Here is a 17,194-nt window from a genome sequence, read left to right on the forward strand (position 1 = left end):
AAAAAATTTTTTTTACTAAATTCTTTTTTGGTCCAAACATTTGAATCTTGGAGTTGAACTGCTTGGTTGATTTCTTAACTGTGTGACTCTGGCAAAGACCCTGAATTCTATACCTGTTTCCTCATGTGTAAAATGGATAAGATAATGGTATCTATCTCAATGGTAACAGCAAAGGTAAATATCACACATTAAACATTTTATACAGTGTGTGTGGCACATGGTAGATAATAAAAAAAAATGTTAGCGGTTAGATTTTCTAAAATACAAAATATTTTCCCAAATAGCCTGTACATATTAATAACCTAATGTCTATTTGTAATTAAAGTATGCTTTTAGGGATCCCTGGGTGGCGCAGTGGTTTGGCGCCTGCCTTTGGCCCAGGGCGCGATCCTGGAGACCCGGGATCAAATCCCACATCAGGCTCCCGGTGCATGGAGCCTGCTTCTCCCTCTGCCTATGTCTCTGCCTCTCTCTCTCTCTCTGTGTGACTATCATAAATAAATAAAAAAATTAAAAAAAAAATAAAGTATGCTTTTAAACATACAACTTAATGCAATTAAGCAAAATATTCATTTCGGGAGGATGTAAATCACAGCCTGACTGGGATAGCATTGCATACCCATTCAAAAAAATACCCAGGAAATAACAAATGCTGGTGAAGATGTGGAGAAACCAGAACTGTTGTGCAACATTGGTAGTAATGCAAAATGGTGCAGCCATTGTGGGAAGCAATACAAACAGTTCCCAAAAAATTAAAAATAGGGGTGCCTGGGTGGCTCAGTCAGTTACACGTCTGACTCTTGGTTTTGGCTCAGGTCATGATCTCATGGTCATTAAATCAAGCCCTGCATTGGGCTCTGAGTTCAGCAGGGAGTCTACTTGAGACCGTCCCACTCCTCTGCCCCTCCCTACTATGTGTGTGCTCTCTCTCTAAAACAAACAAATAAATCTTACATAAATTAAAAATACAATTACCATAAGATCCAGCTATTTCATTTCTGGATATATACCCACAATAATTGAAAATAAGAATGAGAAGGGTTATTTGTACCCCTATGTTCACAGCCATGTTGTTCACAATAACCGAAAGACGGAAGCAGCCTAGTGTCTACTGACCAATGAGTGGACAAACAAAATGAGGTGTACACCTATAATGGGCTATTACTCAGCCTTAAAAGGAAGGTTCTGACACATGGACATAGAATTCTGACACATGGACATTATTAACTAAAACTGGCCTTTTAAAGGGAAACGTATTACTGATTTCATATTTTCATTCTCAAAGAGAGAATTGTACAATTTTGTTCCTACCTCTGGATGATGGCTATAATAAGGAACAAGCAGTACGCAGGCACACGTGTACAGACAGAAGGCAGAATGATGGCTCCCAGGGCTAGAGGAAAGGAGAGCTATCGTTTAACAGGTACTGAGTTTTGGTTTTGTAAGATACAACTTCCGTGGATGGATAGTGATGATACTTTATGACATTGAATGACACGTTTAAAAATGGTTAAGATAGCAAATTTTATGTGTATTTTACCACCATAAAATTTTTTTTAAGTTTATCAATAGCCCACAGTTGTACACGTGTGCCTGCGTACTGCTTGTTCCTTATTATAGCCATCATCCCGAGGTAGAAACAAAATTGTACAATTCTCTCTTTGAGAATGAAAACATGAAATCAGTAATACGTTTCCCTTTAAAAGGCCAGTTTTAATTAAAAGGATACAAGGAATCAAAACATTTGAACCTAAAACAATTTAACTTATATTCTGTGTCCAATACATTGTATTAATGCTTTTTTTTTTAAAGATTTTTAAATTTATTTATTTATTTATTCGTGAGAGACACAGAAGGAGAGGCAGAGACACAGGCAGAGGGAGAAGCAAGCTCCTGGGACTCGATCCCAGGACTCCAGGACCACGACCTGAGACAAAGGCAGACGCTCAACCACTGAGCCACCTGGGTGCCCCTGTGTTGATGCTTTAAGAAACCTTAATGGTACTATACGTCTATGATGCAGGATTGCATCATAAACAGAAAATCATTTGCATCAAGTAGAACTAAGTATGACTTCTGCTCCAGTCTTTAACACGAGAAGTAAGGGTTCCAATTCTGGTAATGGAAGAACAGCTTTGCGCTGAACTAACCCTCCTGCTGATGGCAATTTTAACTGCTACACAAAATATAAAAACAAACCGTAGTTTGAATTACTGAAGAGCAACCAAAAGCAATATTGGTAGAGAGAGACACAGTCCTGGAAGGAAGTGAAGCACACCAGGTGAGCTGTGCCTTGAACTGACTTTTCCCTTGTGGGTACCTTCCAGTCACGTGACCCATCAGGGACAGAGTTCAAACTCGGTCATACTGGGCTCCGGAAGATCAGAGGTCTGTCCTGAGAGGCTGGGAGAAAGCAGTCTGCAGAGACAGTGCCAAATCTGCATAACCGTTCTCTTCCAGTCACTGGAGGACGCCAAGTGATGGTCCAAAGAACCCAGCAGAAAGCAGCTGCTGGGAGGCTAGAGAGCTAAGCAGAGATTTCAGCCACTGTCTGATTCTGGGGAGACTGGACTTAGAATAATCACCTTGCGCCACTACTAGGAGTAAAGATCACATCCCCAAACTGAAAGCTATGTCCTCTCCTCTAAGGCAAAACTTAAAAAGAGTCATCCTGACAAAGCCTATAACTAAGCCCCAAGGATCAAAGTGATCTGTTTGTTAATTACAAGACAGCACAATGCGATACTCTTCAGAGGAAAGTAACATAAATCCGGATTCTCTACAATGTTATCGTGGATTATATGATGTCAAGAATATCACTTAATATTACTAAGTATGGAAAAACTCAGGAAAATAAAAAAGAGTGGTAAGGGAGATGAAAGGACAGGGAAAGAGAGAGAGGAGGGTAAGAAACAATAAGAAACAACAATCATATGGAAGAAATAACATTTTCAAGAGAGGAAAACCTCCACAGTCGTTCATATTCATTTAATATAACTATATGCATATATTAGCCAAAATATGTGAAACATATTACTTTATTGCTAATATGATTATCTTCATAATAAACAATAAAAAGCAACAGACTTTTCTTTTGGTTTTATTTCCTGGCATTCAATAGAAAGAATGAAAAGGATGTTTATATTTACTTTTCTTTGCTGAAACAGTGATTATGGTCATTCGTATTTGGGCATATGGCAAACATGATTTTCAAAATTAAAATACACACAGCCGTGACACAGAGCAGAACTCTTGTGAAACAAAAACTCAGTCCTTTTACATTGTAATAAATGACCCTGAGATTTTCCCATTAATAATAGTTAATGTGTTGGGCAGCCCGGGTGGCTCAGCAGTTTAGCGCCGCCTGCAGCCCAGGGCGTGATCCTGGAGACCCTGGATCGAGTCCCAGGTCGGGCTCTCTGCATGGTGCCTGCTTCTCCCTCTGCCTGGGTCTCTGCCTCTCTCTCTCTCTCTCTATGAATAAATAAAATCTTAAAAAAAAAAAGTATCCAAAATATGAGCCACATTAACTATTATTTTTTTTTAAGATTTTATGTATTTATTCATGAGAGACACAGAGAGAGAGAGAGAGAGGCAGACACAACAGGCAGAGCCGGAGCCCAACATGGGACTCGATCCCAGGTCTCCAGGAATAAGCCCTGGGCCAAGGGGAGGTGCTAAACCACTAAGCCACCCAGGGATCCTATTTTGGATACTTCTGATAACAGCAAAGGATTGTATCTTTTATTTATTTTTTATTTTTTTATTTTTGGATTGTATCTTTTTAATTGTCTGATTTTGATAGTCACCTGATAAGCTCATTTAGTTAGTTTAAAATTAAAGTACATAATTTTTCACATGATAGCTGAATCCAGAGTTTACCTGGTTTACACTTAGAATGGTTTTCTTCTTTGATTTCAAGTATCTTTGAAGGTCAGTCAAGGATGACTGAACTATAAGCCGCCGTGGTGCCTTTTATTCCTACAGAGCACGAGACCCTCTGAGTTCCCCCCAAACGAGGCCATCCTCAGGGAGAGGGTGGAATAGGCTAAACGCGTTCACGTCATGTGAAATCTCAGTTGACCTGGTCAACCGAAAAGGAAATTATTAGTGGATTTATACAGATATCACTATTAAGAGACAAAATATGAATAAGTGCTTTCAATTTTTCCCAGATGCAGAAAGGAACCCGGGATTTATCAGCTTCACACATCATAAGCCTTGAGCTGACTCACCCTCTGGGCAGGGACTCTCAGTGAGTGAGGCTCCCCTTCCTAGTGCATGGCTCTCCCGGAGGCTGCTTCCCGCCCAGGTCATGAGGTCACGTCAGGGCAGCAGATTCTCGGAGGAACTAATTCTCATGACAGTGCACGGTCACCGCCTTCCTGCCTCGAAATGCTGGGGAGGCTTCACTGTGTGTCTAAATCATGCTTTGGCCGCCCAGACAGGACGACTGCCTCATGGTGACAGGCACACTGAGGGACTTCGGAGTTTAAAGCTAGAAGTGTGAGTCTTGGATGATTTTCAAACCACTTTCAATAGGTCTGAAACAAAGTGGGATAGAAATACATACTATCCGTTAGCTGATGTGGCACTTTTGTTTTCTTCTCTGAATATTTTAATAACTCGTTTCTACCGTAAAATAGTTCCTTCTGTCCCTAACCCTTCTTCCCTCCTTCTTTCCCTGTTCTCCCAACACGTCCTTCACCACCACCCGTCCTGCCCTAGGAAGATAGTTTCTTTCTCTTAGCATTCTTCTGTTCCGTCCCCCCCACCGGACTGAAGAGTGGTTCTCATTAGAGACATGTTCAATGCATTCATCCACGGCCTTGGGCTCTTTATCTTCTACTGTCAAATCTGGGGCATCTTTTAAAGCCCCCTTCACCACCTCCACCAAGCTCGCAGGTGTCCTTTCTTGTCCAAGAACTCCTCTCGCCAGCCTCTGCACAAAAGCCCGGACCATGTTCATTTCCATCCCAAGAAAAAAATAAGCTTTTGTCCCTCCTCCTTTAAAAACATTACTCAAAGGCAATGGGCATCACCACTTCACTGAATTAATTAATTTCTTCAATCAGGCTGGGTTTTATCTTCTTAGAGACTCTTGGCAAAGCAAAATGAACAGCAAATTTGATGTGACGTAAGAGATGAGAAGGGAGAGTGTGTGTTTCTGTGTGTGAGCAGAATTATGGGTATAAATATGGGGGAATGAGGATAAGATTAAAAGGAAAAGTGGAAATCGTAAATGCGCAGTGAGTACAGTTTTACAGCTTAAAACTTTTTTTTTTTTTTTTTTTAATGTAGCCTAGCTATTTAAGCTGAGATGCTAGGATACCGGAAGGCATTTAGAAAATAGTCTAACCCTCTTTAAGACCATTGCAAACCATTTTTCCTGGTTTATTTCTACATGACAACAAATATCTTTGAAAGTTAAATAATGAAAGGAGATTATTTCTCTCCCAAGAACTCTTTCAGATATAAGAAGGTGAACAACTCAAAGCTTTCAGTTGTGCTTACTTTGCCTGTGGTGTGTGTGTGTGTGTGTGTAAAGAGCTATATATGAACGTCCTCCCAAAATCTCCAAGAAAGTTGGCACATGCGTACACACACACACACACACACACACACACACACTTTAATGTGACAAGAGGTCTGTGTACATCTTGGGCTTTTTTTGCTGGTGAAGGCAAAGCTTATTCTCAGCTGCCAGAAGAGTGTTCTGAGCCAAGCTCCTTTCCACCCCAGCACTGCCTTCTGGTATCCTGCTATGGCCCATGGGCCAAATAAATTTCCCAAGATGTTCAATTAATGCACCCAATCCTGGTCAGTCTGGCTTCTTTCTATTACTGAAGCAAGGTCTTCAAATCACCTCTTGGGAATGTGTGAGCCCCTAAGGGATGAATTCAAATAAAAATGTAGTAACAAATTCCCATTCTTTATTTTATTTTTTTTTAAGATTTTATTTATTTATTCATGGCAGAGAGAGAGAGAGGCAGAGACACAGGCAGAGGGAGAAGCAGGCTCCATGCAGAGAGCCTGATGTGGGACTCAATCCCCGGCCCCCAGGATCACACCCTGGGCTGAAGGCAGTGCTAAACTCCTGGGCCACCAGGGCTGCCCTCTTTATTTTATTCTTAAAAAAAAAAAAAAAAAAAAAGAAAGCATTATTATGACTAGTCAAAACATCACACGGCACACACTGCATGGTCATCTGCCACAACGGAGATATTTGTGTCCATCCTGCTCTGTGAAGGAGCAGAGTGACATGTGGCCATGCGGAAGCCTACTAGACTTCAAGTCATTTCGGGGTTGGCAGCAGGGAGGACCAGCAGTGTTCAGGATTAGAAAGCAAAGGTCTCTTGAGCTTCCTGGATTGCTTTCTCTCCTTTATGCTCCCTGAATTAATTTGCTAGGGCTGTCATTATACCACAGAAAGGTAATTTCTCATAGTTCTGGAGGCTAGAAGTCCAAGATCAAGAGGCCTCTCCTGAGGCCTCTCTCCTTGGATTACAGATGGCTGATTTCCTGATGCATACTCACATGGCCTTTTCACCCTGAGTATATATCCCTGGGTGTCTGCTAAGTACAGTGGTCCTATTGTTCAGGGTTTCACTCTTAAGATCTCATTTAACCTTAATTACCCCTGTGTAGGCCCTCCAAAGAGAGTCACGTTGGATATTAGGGTTTTAACACGTGAATTTTGAGAGAACACAGGTGGCCACTGAACCAGCAGGTAGCTAAAAGCAAGAGCTCAGGTTCACAAAAGCAACAGTCCTCCTGCAGCTCAAAGGGACATCCATACAAAACTCTTCACTAATGATGATCCTCCAGGGACTCTTTCTGTATACGTGTGATGAGTGAGATGATTTAAAGGTAACCTGTGGCCCTGTAGGTCTTTCATGATGACCCTCAGTACCTGTTTCCTCCTAGGAAATGTTCTGCTGAGTCCAAGGTCTCAGGCTTAGAGTTAGGAAGTTATTTGATACTAAAAACTAAGTAGCAAACTTTCTGCATATTTATTAAGATTTTTTTTTTCATAAAAGACATAGATGTGCACAAACACATTTTAAATTTGCAAGCGATAGTGAAGTAGGATGGGTTATTATAATCAGTTCATCTCATGGCCCCAAACTAGAGGCACGGGAGCTATGGTACTCCATGTGATGGTATTAGGAGGTAGAGCCTTTGAGAAATGATTAGGGTTAGGTGAGGTCATGATGGTAGAGCCCTCATGAATGGTTATTGGCGCCATTATAGAGTCACAAGCAAACTGACTTCCTTTTTCTGTTCCTCTGCCACATGAGGATATGAGAAGTCAGCAGTTTGCAACCCAGAAGAGGGATCTTTCTGGGAACCTATCATGTGCCCTGATCTCAGACTTTCAGTCTCCAGAACTGTGGGAAATAAATTTCTGTTATTTATAAGCACCCAGTTTATAGTAATTTGTTAGCACCCAAAACTGACTATGACATCTGATAAACTTTGTCTTCAAAAATAGAAAAGTGAGCCTACCACTTCAAGGAAAAATTACTGTGATGGTATTTGTTGCCAATGATAAAAATCCAAGCTTTCAAGTGAAAATTAAAATTTTGGAAGACCTGCATCTGCCATTGTACGCTTGAAAACTTCCCAATATTTAAAGCCTTTTCTGATGAAATTAGTAAGGATATCTTAAAGAATATGTGTTTTGGATATTATATAATGAAATATGTCAACAAAAGAGGTTGAGAATCACTACCTTAAAATGTAGGTTGGGCTTCTGTTATCCAGACCATTTTGATCCTTCCTTATTAAAACAGAACATAAATCACACACATAAAAATTATAAATTAAAGAGTTTCTCTCCTTGAAAATGATGAGCAGGGCAGCCCGGGTGGCTCAGCAGTTTAGCGCCACCTTCGGCCCAGGGCCTGATCCTGGAGACCTGGGATCGAGTCCCATGTTGGGCTCCCTGCATGGAGCCTGCTTCTCCCTCTGCCTGTGTCACTGCCTCTCTCTCTGTGTGTGTGTCTCTCATGAATAAATAAATAAAATCTTTTAAAAAAATAAAAAATAAATAAAAATATAGATATGAAACTCTTGGAAAGGTTAGTCTTTTTTTTTATAGTTTATTCTAAGAGAACATCTAGAACATTTATAATCTACATTCCACCTTGTTTCAAATATACAACAAAGAGAACAGTTTCTGGAGTCACATAGATCTTGGTTTGAAATTCAGATCTTATTCCTTCTTTCCGATTGTGTGACTTGGAGAAATTTACATCTCTGAGCCTCCAAAGTCATCCTCGATGATCTCTGGTCTTTTATAACTTTTCTACTCTGGTCTTTATATCCTTGTGGCCTTTCCATGGTGAATATTGGTCTATATGACCAATAGAATATGGCAGAAGTAATGGTATGTAACTTTCAAGAATAGGTTATAAAAGAATACAACTATTGTCTTGAGTTCTTGCTTCTTTTTTGGATCACAGCTTCGGAAGAAAACAATCTGTGCCTTGAGGCCACGCAGGCAGCCTGTGGAAAGCTCATGTGGTGAAGAATGGATGTGCCAACAACCATGTGAGTAAGCTTGGAACATGCTTCAGCTCCAGTCAAGGCTTCAGATGCCTGGTGCCCCGGTTGACAACTTGTCTGCATCATGAGAGACCGTGAGCCAGAAGCACCCAGCTAAACCGCTCCCAAATTCCTGGCCACACAAACTATTGTTACCATATTTTAGTTACTATACTTTAGGGCCAGTTTATTAGCTACCTTCTGTGCCTTTTTTGAATTGATGCCTAACGGATATCTTTTTCCCCCTGAAAAACTATAGTTTTGTTAGAATTAGAAAGCTGGTACTGTGAGTTGTCGGCTACTGTTTCATTCAAGCAGAGGGGCACATTCAATAAAGAGTTTCACATCTTTCCTAAAGAAAATTTTACTGAATTTCAGATTTCAGCATTTGTTTCAATTATTTTGGCTTTCCTCTTTCCTAGTCCCCACCCCCCACTCTTTCCTAGTTAAATTAAACTATGTTGGTTTTCCTCCCCATCATACATGTGAGATCCTCTTTTACTGACTTTTACAGCTACCACTTCCTATCAAATCTTTTTTTTTTAAATCTCTTTCTTCATTTCCTATTGATGTTTAAGTTTCCGTCTTTGCCATCTTCTATTTCCTTTAAAGCATTTTGTGTTGGCTTTGTTACTATTTCATTTTCTGAGTCCTTTCACTTCTCATTTAAAGCTTTTCCTCTACTCATTTTATTTATGAAATTTAAAAAATTCTGAATTTTGATGCTTTATCAAACAAAGTATTTATCCTTATGTTATTTAACATATTTTAAAATATTAGATAATAATTATTCATTTTGTAAATTGGATTTCTGGCATTATTTCACAGTATGTAAAGGCTTTATTTTAATATACTCCCATTTCCTTTTTCTAATAATATCTTGGCTTGAGATTTGATAAATCCTTTTCTGCAGTTCATTTTGAAGTGAAATAAGTACTCCTGTCTTCTTAAGAGGAATGAATGAGCCAAGATAGTTTTTCCAACTTCATGACTCTAGATCTCTCTTTCGTTGTTTTCACAAACTGATGAAAAATACAGAAGTTAAATTCCTGAGATTTTCCTCTTCTTGTCTTCTCCCCTAATTTAATTTAAATTCCCTTTCTTTTGCCTCTATTGTTTCTGTCCAACTCAAACAGGTTTCTACTCTCAGCACTTTCTCCTTGGTACAGGGCTTTGTCATAGAAAGCTGGTTTGGTTTGTTACTTTCAAGAATTCATAGGGACAAATCCCTGAACAGATCCTGCATCCTCAATTTCCTGAAGCCCCACTGAACAAAGCAGCCTGCAAAATGCCTTCCCAGGTTCTGCAGCTATTCTCAGAATAGTCCACCATGTTTTACAGTGAGTCACTGATAGTAATTTAGTAGATCTCTGTCTTTGGTTTTGTTTTCTTAGTTACTCTGATTGTTCTAACAGGGAAATTCAGAGAAATTCAAAAACTGTATTGCCATTACTACCTAATTCCTAGAATGGTATACTTTTGTTTCTCTTTTGAATAGAATTTCCTTAGAAGTGTTTTTTACAAACTTGTGCATTTGCTTAATTTTTTAGTTTGTTCAAAAAATGTGTTCCTGATGTAAATTTTAAAGGGAGAGATTAGTTTACTGCCACTCCTCTGTATACCCATTTTCAACATTTATTAACATATAGTCCATCTTATTTCATTTTTAGCCCTATTTACTCCTGCTCCCTCAATGGATTATTCTGAAGAAAATTCAAGATATCATATCATTTCAACATAAAATACTATCATTTTCAATTATTTTTGAATGCTAAATTTTATATGTTTGTGTGTTTGTGTATATATATATAAATATCAGGCCTGAAGTCATTTACAACTTCACATAAGTTACAAGTACATAATGGAGCCTTGTACATACAAGTACATAATCAAAATTAGCAAGAGGTCCATTCTTAGAGATTTATGAAAAAGACAGTATTAAAGACAACAATACCTAAAACCATCTGTCCAGTTTTCTGTCAGAAAATCTAAGCATCATCCTTAATTCTTCTTTCCCTTCCTCCAACAGCACCAGAAACCCAAAGTTCTAACCATTCAGCATCTTCAATATCTCTAATTCCCACTGCCTCTCTGCCTTAGTTCAGGACTTCTTTGTTTCTTTCCTGTGCTGTAGCAACAGATTTCTAACTCATCTCTTGACCTCTAGTCCCACCCACTTCAGCTGCTTCCCCCAAGAACCATTAGCAAAATCTTAAATGTAAATTAATTCATTTGGCTCTTAGGTTTAGCACTTAGTGTCCCCCATCACTTAAAGAAAACATTCCTTTTGAAATAAACTACACTGCTCAGGATCCAGATCCTGTTTATTTCTCCAATCTCTCCTCTTAACTTTGTCTATATAAACACCACTCATGTTTCATTCAATGCTCTAAATTATTTTAGACAACTGTGCTTTCTTTCAAATGTGTTGCTCTATTTTTTTTTCCAAAACCCTTCCCCCATACTGCCAGCAAACTCTGACTTACTTTAGAGCTTTAGCAATGTTTCTCTCAGCTTTGGGAAAAAAATAATAATAATAAATAATAATAATAATAATAAAGCTTTATTGAGTAAAATGACTACATTTTGTTCACAAAGAAAACTTAAATAGTATTCTGGACTTCCAATATCTTGCTCACATTTCGTATTTCATTTGTTCCTCAAAAATCTCCATGAAGTATAAAATGCAGGTATTGGTTCCTATGGATGAATAAACTGGGTAAGGGCAGCAGTCAGTAGGTGGTAAGAGGTAGGACAAGGCATTGGAAAACTCCAGCAGGCACCATTCTTGTTGTATCCTATAGAAATGATTCCCACCCCCAGTGCTGCAGCAAGCAAATCTGCCTTTGTTTCATATAGATCACTTTCAGAGTTCGCAGCAGGGGATGTCGTTCATTATGCAGATTTTTGACCTTTTTCTTTCTTTCTTTTTTTTAAAGCTGTCATGACCAGTAATTCTAAATAATAGGCAACTTAAAAAGCTTTCCATTGGAAGAAAGTTAGTTTTTTCCTTACCTTCTTCACTCACAAATGCACCCAGGTCAAAAGTTTAGGGAAGCTTGGTTTGAAATGGTATCCATGTTTTCTTATGGTAATTTTTGATTTCTAAATACAGAAGTGATTTAATAGTAAAATCCTACTGGTCCAGTTAGAGGTCATGGGAATGCCTCTGAGTATAAAGAATTTTAAGCTACTAATTGGGCAAAGGCTTATAGAAAGCAAGGGTAGGGAAGCAGTTTATGACCTTTACCTACACTTGAACTGGAATGATAATCTACATTTCCAAAAATACTAAAAATTTCAATTTGAATTTTGGTGCTAATGCTTGTAAAGACTGATCATTCTGTTCTGAAAGAAGAAAAAATGTAGGGGAGAAGTTAAGAGCAAGCAACATTATCAATGGGACTAACAATCAACTAGAAAGTAGCCTCAAGAATTTCCAATTTTTCCAGATGCAATATTTAATACTCTCTCTCTCTCTCTCTTTCTTTTTGGTTTACATTTGGTAAACAACCATTTTGAAATCTGAGTGTCGTAATACCTGCTGTCCCACTCCAGCTACCAAATTGGTTAAAATAGAAAAGATTTTTTACTGTAATTGTTTTTCTTCAGGTTGTGGAACATCTTTGTATTTTCAATAAATGCTTTTTTATTAAAGACATATGAATAATAAAACTAATTTCAAAATCCGAACATCTTAAGTTTTACTTTTTACTTTCAAACTGCAGTTGATGTGTTCCCTTCAAAGACTTTACTGGATGTAACATGTCCAAAGTAAACTGATTAATGTGGACAAATAATAATTCCACAGTTTAATCATGCTGGTACACCCTCCCACTGAATAATGTAATCTTAAGAAAATACTCAGATAAAGCTGATTTTTTTCAAGATGAAATTTAAGAAAATTTGGATATTAAGGAATTGAAAATTAATTAGAAGGGCAATTTAATCCCTCAATTATGTTTGAGAAGGCTGAAAATTAGGCTCCCTTTGAAAAAGGGGGGGTTGGGGGGGAGTATGTTAGAAGAGACTTCTAGTGTTTATAGTAACTTACTGCAGTTTCATTTTTTAAAAAATCTGTAGATAGAATAAATGTACTTTTCCCTATTCCTTTTTTTTTTTTTTTTTTTTTTTAGGATTTTATTTATTTATTCATAAGAGACACAGAGACACAGGCAGAGGGAGAAGCAGGCTCCATGCAGGGAGCTTGACATGGGACTCTATCCTGGGTCTCCAGGATCAGGCCCTGGGCTGAAGGTGGTGCTTAAACTGCTGAACCACCCAGGCTGCCCCTTTTCCCTATTCCTCACACTAAGTACAACTAAAACCTCTGATAATAGATATAAAACAAACATAAGATGACTCTGAAAGGTGAAGAGAAGAAGATAGGCTGGCTAGAGACCTCAGGACCAGAGGTGATGTGTTCCCTTGGTTTTCTTTTTGTCACATATATCTCAGACTTGGAGCTAAAGCTGGTAACTCAGAAATGTCAGTGAATGGAGAACAAATGAAACAAGCCTGCTCTCAAGCAAAAGAACTAAGAAATGGGCAACTAGCAAGACAGAAAACCATTAGACAATAACTGCTCTGCTCCAGTGAAACAGAACAGAAAAAAAACTGTAGCCTCACCCTACCCATGCCAGCAAAGGTTGAGATGAAAAGCCTAGATTTCTACTGTTCCCAGACTGTAATAGTAGTGGCACCAATCTTCCCCTTAAAACTTCTATGGGGTTGGTGTCAAAGAAAGCAGATCAGAAAGCCAGGACTTTCATCCCTCTCAAGCAGGATTACTCAAGACTGTGTAGATTCTCATATCTCTCCAGAAGTAATGATCAATAATGTAATGCCTTTGCCCATCCTTGCTGGGTTTCAGAGGATTTTTACTGAAGAGTTAGGACTTTTATCTCCACCCAGCAGTGATGAGGCTGACCCTCCCCCATAATGTCAGTCAATGCCATGAAGAAAGAAGTAACAAGCCCCTTGGCCCCTCCCACCCCGGCATAGCTGAGTGTGGAGCAGGAACTCCCATTCCCATTTTACAGTAATGATTAGCTTCTTCCCTCAGATGTCAATGAAGGCCAAGTGGGAACCTGGAATTCTATACCATCTGACAGTAATGAGGCAGTACACCTCCCACTTCTGCTTTCCCTTCCTAGAAGAAACTAGCTAAAACAGAAGATTTTAATAAAACTCAAATTCTCAGTACATAATGTCTCAGTTTTGACAGAAAAATCACTCATATCAAGAACCAGGAAGATCTCAAACTAAACAAAAAAAGACAATGAATAGATGTCAAAACTAAGATGACAACAATGTTAGAATTGCCTAATTAAGGTCTTAAAGAATTCATCATTAAAATGACTCAACAAACATTACAAATGTGCTTGAAACAAATAAGGAAAAAGTATTAATGAAGAAATAGAAGATATAAAGAGAGAGAAATGGAAAGGTTAGAATTGAAAAACATAATAAAAACAATAACAAAAAACTCAGTAGAGAAGCCCAACAGTAGAATAGAGGGGACAGAGGAAACAGTGAACTTCAAGATAAGATGACTGAAATTACCCTATCTGGGAAGAAGGGAAGATGGCAGCAGAGTAGGAGGACCCTTAGGATCACCTCATCCCATGAAAACAACCAGGTAACTATCCAATCTTCCTAAATACCCCAGAAATTGACCTGAAGACTGGCAGATTCCACAGCCATATCTAAGAAGGTAGGAAGGGCAGAGATGTGTTTTGGGAGAGAAACAGATCATAGGCAATGTGATGGAGAGGGAGCCTGGAAGAGAGTGAGAGATCAGCATACAGGGGATTGCACAGGGAAAACAAATCCCCATAGCAGTTGACTTGGAAAGCAAGAGGGGCCAAATTTCAGGAGTTTTTGCAACCAGCAGGGCTTAAAGCCTAGAGTTCTAAAGGGCAGTGGGCTTGGCTAGTGAAGAGCCCCAAGGCATTTGAGGCTGCTCTTGGAGAGAAGGCAGGACATAGAGCCCAAGGACATACAGTGGGAACAGTGATCTAAAGAGTGCCCAGGGGTACACAGTACAGAGGTTATTTGCTCATCCCACAGAGGCAGTATTCACGGAGAGACCCCTTCAGGAACAAAGGAACTGGCAGGGGCCATTTCTCTCCCTTGCCCCTCATCACAGGCACAGCATCCACACTTGCTACATAATTTGCTTACATCAAGCCCCTTGAGCTCTAGGAGAACCACCGTTTGAGTCATGCTTGCCTTAGTCCCACTGTCCTGGGCTCCTCCCCCAGAAAACCAGCCCAAACCCCTGCTGACACTGACTGTCTCCTGACCTGGGAGTTTTCTGAAGCCTAAGTTCCAGCAAAGGTGGCAACAGGTCTCATTTCAGAAGCAGACCAGAGCACACCTACTTAAAACATGCCACACTGGGGCCAGGAACCAAACATTACTCACAAAAGGCAAAGAGAGGCTCTGCAGATGAAGACTAGCTTGAAGGATAAAAACAACAGAGCACATGTAGCACACATTGGAGACACTCCCAGAAGAGCCAGGCCCTTGGGAACAGGGTCCTATGGAGCCTTATACAGCAGGGCATTATAGGACCACTACTTCATAAGGCCATTACCCTCAAGACCAGGAGATGTAGCTTACTTTCCTAACACCCAGAAACGGGCACAGAGATTTAGACAAAATTAGAAGACAGAGAAATTTGTACCAAATGAAACAATAGGTCAAGGCCATAGCCAGGGACCAAAGCAAAACAGATGTAAGCAACGTGCCTGATGGAGTATTTAAAGCCGTGATCTTAAGGATACTCACTGGACTTAAGGGTGGAAGACATCAATGAAACCCTTGACACAGTGATAAAAAAGAACCAATCAGAGATGAAGAGTACAATAAATGAAATTAGAAACACTAGATGCAATGAACAGCACCCTGGAAAAAGCAGAGGAATGAGTTAATGACCTAGAAGACAGTGTAATGGAAAGTAATCAAGATGAACAGAAGAGAAAAGGGAATTATGCAAAATAAGAAAAGACTTAGGGAACTCTCTGACTCTATCAAATGTAATAACATTTGCATTATAGGAGTCCCAGAAGAAGAGAGAAAAAAGGGGACAGAAAATTTGAAGAGATAATATCTGAAAACTTCCCTAATCTGGGGAAGGAAACAGATATCCAGTAGGCACAGAGAACCCCAACAAAATCAACAGATCCATATAAATACAGATTATAATTAAAATGGCAAAGTATGGTAATAAATTTTTTTTAAAGTATCAAGACAATAGAAAGCAGTTACATACATGGGAAACCCCATAAAGCCACCATGAAAGAAAGACAAACAAGAAAGGACCAGAGAAAATCTTCAGGAACAATTAAAAAAACAGGCAAAAAAAAAAAAAAAAAAAAAGGCAATAAACACATACCAATAATTACTTTGAATGTAAGTGAACAAAATGATCTAATCAAAAGACATTAAGTGACAGAATGGATAAAAAACTAGACCTTACATGCTGCTTACAAGAGACTCATTAGACCTAAAGATGCCTGCAGATAGTAAGTGTGGGGATAGAGAAACATTTATCATACAAATGGATGTCAAAGGAAAGCCAGTGCAGCAATAGTTATATTGTAAAAAAATAGACTTTAAAACAAAGACTGTAACAAAAGATAAAAAAGAATATATATAATAAAGGGGCAATCCAACAAGAAGTTATAACAATTGTAATATGTATGCACCCAATATGGGAGCACCCAAATACAGAAAGCTATTAATAACAAACATAAAGAAGGGGTGCCTCTGTGGCATAATCAGTTAAGCATTAACCAAACTCTTGGTTTCAGCTTAGGCTCCATGCTCAGTGCAGACTCTGCTTGAGTTCTCTCCTACCCTCTGCCCCTCCCCACTCATGCTATCTCTCTCTCAAAATAAATAAACAAATAAATAAATCTTTAAAAAACAACAAAAGGAACTAAGTGATAATTATACAATAAAAGGAGGGGATTTTAACACCCTATTTATATCAATGTACAGATCATCTAAGCAAAAAATCAAAAAGCAAACAATGGCTTTGAATGATACACTGGACCAGATGGATTTAACAGATATATTCAGAACATTCCATCCTAAAACAGCAGAATACACATTCTTATCAAGGGCACATGGAACATTCTCCAGAATAGATCACATATTAGGCCACAAGACAAGCCTTAACAAATTTAAAAAGGTTGAAGTCATACCATGCATTTTTTTCTGACAACAGTATGAAACTATAAGTCACTCAAAAGAAAAAAAAATCTGGAAAGACAACAAATACTTGGAGAGACCACAAATACATGGAGGTTAAATAACATGCTACTAAATAATTAATTGGACAACAAGGAAATAAAATTTAAAAGTACATGGAAACAAATGAAACAAAATGAAAACATAATGGTTCAAAACTTTGGGATGCAGCAAAAGCAGTTTTAAGAGGGAAGTTTATAGCAATACAGGGCTACGTCAAAAAGCAAGAAAGGTCTCAAACAACCTAACCTTACACCTAAAGAAGCTAGAAACAGAACAACAAACAAAACCTATGCTCAGCAGAAGGAAGTAAATAATAAAGAATAGAGCAGAAATAAATGATATAGAAACAAAACAAAAAAAAAAACAATAGAACATATCA

The 17,194-nt window shown here is 38.7% G+C and overlaps 2 long non-coding RNA genes across 2 annotated transcripts in view; one reads left to right on the forward strand and one right to left on the reverse strand.

The window, feature by feature from the left end:
- The window catches only part of LOC125752556 (uncharacterized), a 41,075-nt gene that overhangs the window by 3,448 nt on the left and 20,433 nt on the right, over window positions 1-17,194 (reverse strand). The gene's annotated exons all lie outside the window — the stretch shown is intronic.
- On the forward strand, window positions 1,994-8,997 carry LOC112654595 (uncharacterized). Its single transcript, XR_003133145.3, has 3 exons — window positions 1,994-2,281; window positions 4,176-4,506; window positions 8,469-8,997. It is a non-coding gene; the product is annotated as an uncharacterized LOC112654595 (long non-coding RNA).

The sequence above is a fragment of the Canis lupus genome, chromosome 15, assembly GCF_003254725.2.
Source record: "Canis lupus dingo isolate Sandy chromosome 15, ASM325472v2, whole genome shotgun sequence".
NCBI lineage: Eukaryota > Metazoa > Chordata > Mammalia > Carnivora > Canidae > Canis > Canis lupus.